Here is a 6730-nt window from a genome sequence, read left to right as displayed (position 1 = left end):
AACACCAATCGATGAGAATAAGACCGGGTGAGTCGATAGTGAAATAGCTCTAGACTATGTGTATTTTCAGTTCTTGTAACACAGTCAATGTAGCGTAATGGGAAACCAGTCTTTCTACTGCCTACATAAATAGCGTTTGAAAATGTATGCAAGTCTAGACAAACTCCTATCGCCCTTACATTCTAACACAAATAAAATATTAGCACACGATTGCATCGCATTATATCATCATTAAGTAACGTGGAGATCAACTTTCTGGCTGTTGTCCGAATATCATTATTGAAATGTGAACTCCATTTAGCCAAACACAATATCTCCATTACATCTCATTGCATATGAATATTACGGTATACCAGTTTTAACCCTCTATAACACAATGTAACGTAACGTAACGTAATGCAAATCAACTTTCTACAGACCAAATATCGTTTTTAAATGAAAGTATGACTTAGTCCATCTTTATTACATCTCTCACCATATAAAATATTGGCGTCTACCCCTTTTAGTCCTCTGTAACACAATGTAACGCAACGTAACGTAACGCAAATCAACTTTTTGCAGTCCAAAATGTCATTTTAAAACGGAAAGTGAGGGATTAGTCCTTATTCATTACATCTCTCACCATATAAAATATTGGCCTCTACCCCTTTTAGCCCTCTGTAACACAATGTAACGCAACGTAACGTAACGCAAATCAACTTTTTGCAGTCCAAAATGTCATTTTGAAACGGAAAGTGAGGGTTAGCCCATCTCCATTACATCTCTTACCATATAAATAATTGATGTCTACCCCTTTTAGCCCTCTGTAACACAATGTAACACAACGTAACGTATCGCAAATCGACTTTTTGCAGTCCAAAATGTTATTTTTAAATGAAAGTATGACTTAGCACATCTCTTACCATATAATATTGACCTCTACCAGTTTTAGCCCTCTAACACAATGTAACGTAACGCAAATCAACTTTTACTGCCCAAAATGACATTTTTAAATAACGTAGGACTTAGTCCATCTCCATTACATCTCCTTCCATATGAATATTACGGTCTACCAGTTTTAGCCCTCTGTAACACAATGTAACGTAATGGGGAAAATCAACTTTGTCGGATGTGCAAATAACATTATGGAAAATGTCATCCATGTTTAGCCATTACATCCAAACACAAGAAAAATATTACCACTTTCTTGAGAAACTTATATGTGGAGATCATATCTCCAGAGTCCACACAATAAGCCACACATCACACATCTTCTGTTTTCAAATCGCAGCTCGCATCTAATTTAATGTTATTTTTTTTTGCAGAAACTACGTTTTTGAGAATATGCTCAATGTCGGCAATTACTATTCGTATCATCATCAATCTCCTTTCAGTCAACAAATTCACATTTCATATCGCGTGTGTAGATTAGAGAGAGAGAGAAGGCAAACATAGCTTGCAGCTAGTCAAAACTTATCATAACAGATATGATTTCACAGAGTTTTCAACCTTTGCCAGTTTTTCAATGTTTTCTCTTCACTCGTGCTAAGTGAGTCAGACAAAAATGTGACATTTCATTTCATTATTAGCCATGCAATATGCTATTAGCTAGGTAGTCAAAACATATAACAAGCATTATTTCACAGGAATTTTTTCTAGCAAATATGCTTCCTTTAAGCAGTTCAACACATCAAACACCAGCAGCCCGCGAAATTCCCTTTAGTCAATAATCATCCTTTACAGTATTTCTTGACTAAAATAGCATTCCAAAACATAAGTGGTCATTTTTATTCTCACTGTCGCACTATAGTCAATAATTTGTTTCGCAGAGTGGCAAGTTATGCATAGTGACGAGATTTCATGGTGTGCATAGTTTAAGAGAGTTCACACTGTATTAATTACGGTCATGAATATCTTATGTTATGTTTATGAAGATCATCACTTCTTATTTTTATCATTTTCTTGCCCCCCAGCTTTACAGTCTTCTCATATTCTTTTTCAAATAAAGTTTGCTTACTGTGTTCCAGTAGATCGGCTTCACATTACATATATTAATCAATTTTCAAATTCAGTTCAGTTTCTTTTCAATATCGCAGCTTTCCTGCCCCCATGCCCGTATCTAGTTCAAGACCTCTTATTATTAATGTCATTAATAGGGATATCATCAACCATGTATTGAATGTCTCAGACATTCAGTTAACAACGTAGTAAGTGTTTAATGAACGTGAGTATCACTTCATGTGCGCACATTTTAGTTTAGTTTTAAGTTTTCCATCTTGAATTAATACTACTATTGGATAGCTCAGACATTCAGTTAACATCTCAGTAAGTGAAAATCTCTTCATGTGGGCTCATTTTAAGTTTAGGATAAGGTTTTTCCATCGTGAAATACTATTATCAGTAACCAGGTATTAGATGACACTACCATTCAGTTTACAACTCAGTAACTGTTTACTGAACATTGTTATCCATCCATGCAACCTCATTTTTTAGTTTTAAGTTTCTACATCGTAAAAAATAATATATTACTATCACCAGCCATGTATCGGTAGCTCAACCATTCAGTTTACAGCTCAGTAACTGTTTACTGAACATAGACATCCCTCCATGCGAGCTCATTTTTTAGTTTAAAGTTTCTCCATCGTAAAAAATAAAATATTACTATCACAAACCATGTATTGGGTGGGTCAACCATCCAGTTTACATCTCAGTAACAGTTTACTGAACATAGATATCCCTCCATGAGACCTCATTTTTAGTTTAAAGTTTCTCCATCGTAAATAAAAATAAAATATTACTATCACAAACCTTGTATTGACCAACTCCGGCATTCAGTTTACAACTCAGTAAGTGTTTACTGAATGCAAAATCGTTACATGTGTGGTCATAAGGTTTTCTCATCGTGAAATACTATTATCAGTAACCAGGTATTGGATGACACTACCATTCAGTTTACAACTCATTAACTGTTTACTGAACATTGTTATCCATCCATGCAACCTCATTTTTTAGTTTTAAGTTTCTACATCGTAAAAAATAAAATATTACTATCACCAGCCATGTATCGGGTAGCTCAACCATTCAGTTTACAGCTCAGTAACTGTTTACTGAACATAGACATCCCTCCATGCGAGCTCATTTTTTAGTTTAAAGTTTCTCCATCGTAAAAAATAAAATATTACTATCACAAACCATGTATTGGGTGGGTCAACCATCCAGTTTACATCTCAGTAACAGTTTACTGAACATAGATATCCCTCCATGTGACCTCATTTTTAGTTTAAAGTTTCTCCATCGTAAATAAAAATAAAATATTACTATCACAAACCTTGTATTGACCAACTCCGGCATTCAGTTTACAACTCAGTAAGTGTTTACTGAATGCAAAATCGTTACATGTGTGGTCATAAGGTTTTCGCATCGTGAAATACTATTATCAGTAACCAGGTATTGGATGACACTACCATTCAGTTTACAACTCATTAACTGTTTACTGAACATTGTTATCCATCCATACAACCTCATTTTTTAGTTTTAAGTTTCTACATCGTAAAAAATAAAATATTACTATCACCAGCCATGTATCGGGTAGCTCAACCATTCAGTTTACAGCTCAGTAACTGTTTACTGAACATAGACTTCCCTCCATGCGAGCTCATTTTTTAGTTTAAAGTTTCTCCATCGTAAAAAATAAAATATTACTATCACAAACCATGTATTGGGTGGGTCAACCATCCAGTTTACATCTCAGTAACAGTTTACTGAACATAGATGTCCCTCCATGTGACCTCATTTTTAGTTTAAAGTTTCTCCATCGTAAATAAAAATAAAATATTACTATCACAAACCTTGTATTGGCCAGCTCCGGCATTCAGTTTACAACTCAGTAAGTGTTTACTGAATGCAAAATCGCTGCATGTGTGCTCATTTAGTTTAAAGTTTCTCAATCTTAAAATATTACTATCTTCATCAACCATACTATCATCAACACCGTATCGGGCTGTCGGACATTCAGTTATCCACTCGGTGAGTGTTTACTGAACGTCGAAATCATTTCCTGTGTGCCCATTTATTACTTGAACCCATCTCCACTCCAAACCAGTCAGGACCTGGGGTGCTGACTCGGACCGCAGGTCTACTCAGGTTTGAGATCTACTCAAACCACCCCTGATGATGGGGAGAGTTTGCTGCCGTCTGCGCTGAGCAGCCTCGACAACTAAGGTTACGTCCTCCTGACACTGCACCACCTCCAGAAGTAGGAGAGTGCCTGGTGGAGAATGTCATCACCTCTGTGTTTACCGGCGGCACACACACCTGCTACAACGGCACCTTCCTCCAAGCAACAGACCTGGGGGTACAGCCTCAACTTGGTCAATGGTTTAAACTTATCCAACGACTGTATCGTTTTTTCAACTCACTACATCAACAGACCGGCAATCAGCATTGTAAACAAGACAACACACAATCTTACTACTATATTGACGGCCAGTTAACAGTTTAACAACTGAACTACGGTCACTTCCCTGAAAGATAGTGAACAGTAAAGTGTACCTAAAGGAGTGGCGTCTCCAGAAGAGCGATACAAACTACGAGACAGAAAAAAAGCAACTCCATCTATTGGTCTCAGGTGCCATTAACAGACCGATACACCCACCCTCGACAGAGTCCAGCAAGTCTTCGGTCCCGGGTGAATATTGGTGTGTTACTTAAGCTTTAATGTTTGTTAATATATATATATATATATATATATATATATATATATATATATATATATATATATATATATATATATATATATATATATATATATATATATATATATATATATATATAAGACAGTGAGTATGGTTGAAATAGTAAAATATAAATATATATGTATGAAAGGACAGTAAATACTGTGCATAAATGAACAAATCCACAAGGGCCGTGACGAGGATTCGAACCTGCGTCCGGGAGCATCCCAGACACTGCCTGAATCGACTGAGCTACGACAGGGTAAAAAGGGTTGAAGCCGAAGTTCTACTGAACTTACTTAACAGTGCTTGTAATACTGTCCATGTTGCAACAGTGGTCATTGAAGTTCTTGTGTTGACTTGTTTAACAGCAATTACGCAACATCCCTCGGACTGGTGTTGTGTTTTATTCATAGTGTTGAGCTCAGCTTGAGCGTAAACATTAATATATAAATATATATATATATATATATATATATATATATATATATATATATATATATATGTATATATATATATATACATATATATATATATATATATATATATATATATATATATATATATATATATATATATATATATATATATATATATATATATATATATATATATATATAATCATTGTTCTGATATTGCATATAAATATTCAAATAAGTAAAATTTTAAGTTTTAAGTAAAATATATAAAAACACTAACTACTAGGCTACTAGGCGTTTACTAACAATGGGTGTTTGATCAATGGCTTAAGACTTTTCAGCCTTGAGAGGAGTATTAACACCTCCCCCCCCCATCTACAATAGCTCACTGATCAACTATTAAGTAAACTCTAGGGTGTATTCACCCCCCCCCCCTGTGTATATAACCCCCTTGCCCTTGTGTGTGTATGTTGTGTATTGATACTTGACAATATTCAAATGAGATTTACAAGATTTAGCTTTACATTCTATTATTTACAAGATTTTAAATACTAGGCTATGTATTCTCTCAAACCCAACGTACCTTCTTGTATATAAATAAATATATGTTGATTCTGGATGTGTGAACAATTTAGTCCTCGGTGTTGATCTTGGTATATATATAATAAATAAATTGATTTATATATTTACTTACATGTGTGTGTGTGAAGATACAACGACCCATTGTGTGGGGGAAAAACGCCTCGTATGATTTATTGATTTATTTACAATTTATTACTTTACATTAATTTATATAGAATTTATTTCTTACATTAATTTATTTGTTTCGATAGTGGACTGTATAAGTTTATTCCCACAAATCGTTTCCTACACAAGCTGGGTGGGGGGGGGGGGTTATTAATGTAATAGTCTATCAATCAGAATTATCGATTGGTAGACAATTCACTACAATGTTACTAGGTGTTAAGAATACATATGCTAGTAAATACTGGGGAAGCCTTATCTGATAAGAAGGCTTCAGCATTTTGTTGGTGTAGAGTAAGTGTGTAGCCCGCTAGTCACGTGGTCAAACAGCAGCAATATTAACTGCATATTGTATGGAAAGTTAGTAATGTGTCGGTTTTTCCGATACATTGCATTTCTAGCCAATTTTAGGTAGGATATTTCAATGTACGTTACTCTTATTTATTTGTATGTAAACAAAGTAATAAGGAAAATTTGAAAAATATACAAATCACTTTTTTATATTATTTTATATTGTTTTGCCTATAATAAATGCTTAACATTGTGTCTTGGCATTTCTTTAATGATATATTTGTTTTTAAATAAACTGATCTATAAACAAATGTTGTGTATGTGTTTATTCATTATCCAGGAAATGTCATCTGCAAGGTGAAATATGATATATTGTTGATAAAAGAGTTTCAAGGTCCACCATTATTTAACAGACTTAATCATTGGAGTGCGCAGTTAATACTAATACTAATAATATTACTTGTTGCCAAGTCGTATTGCAGCTGTGACACTGTCTGTTAGACAACCGAGATTGTTACTCTCCCCATGCAAGTGTTTTGTTTGACACACTTCATTGTGTCAAAC

Source organism: Procambarus clarkii, chromosome 11 (genome assembly GCF_040958095.1).
Source record: "Procambarus clarkii isolate CNS0578487 chromosome 11, FALCON_Pclarkii_2.0, whole genome shotgun sequence".
Lineage (NCBI taxonomy): Eukaryota > Metazoa > Arthropoda > Malacostraca > Decapoda > Cambaridae > Procambarus > Procambarus clarkii.
Note: the sequence above shows the minus strand (reverse complement) of the source record.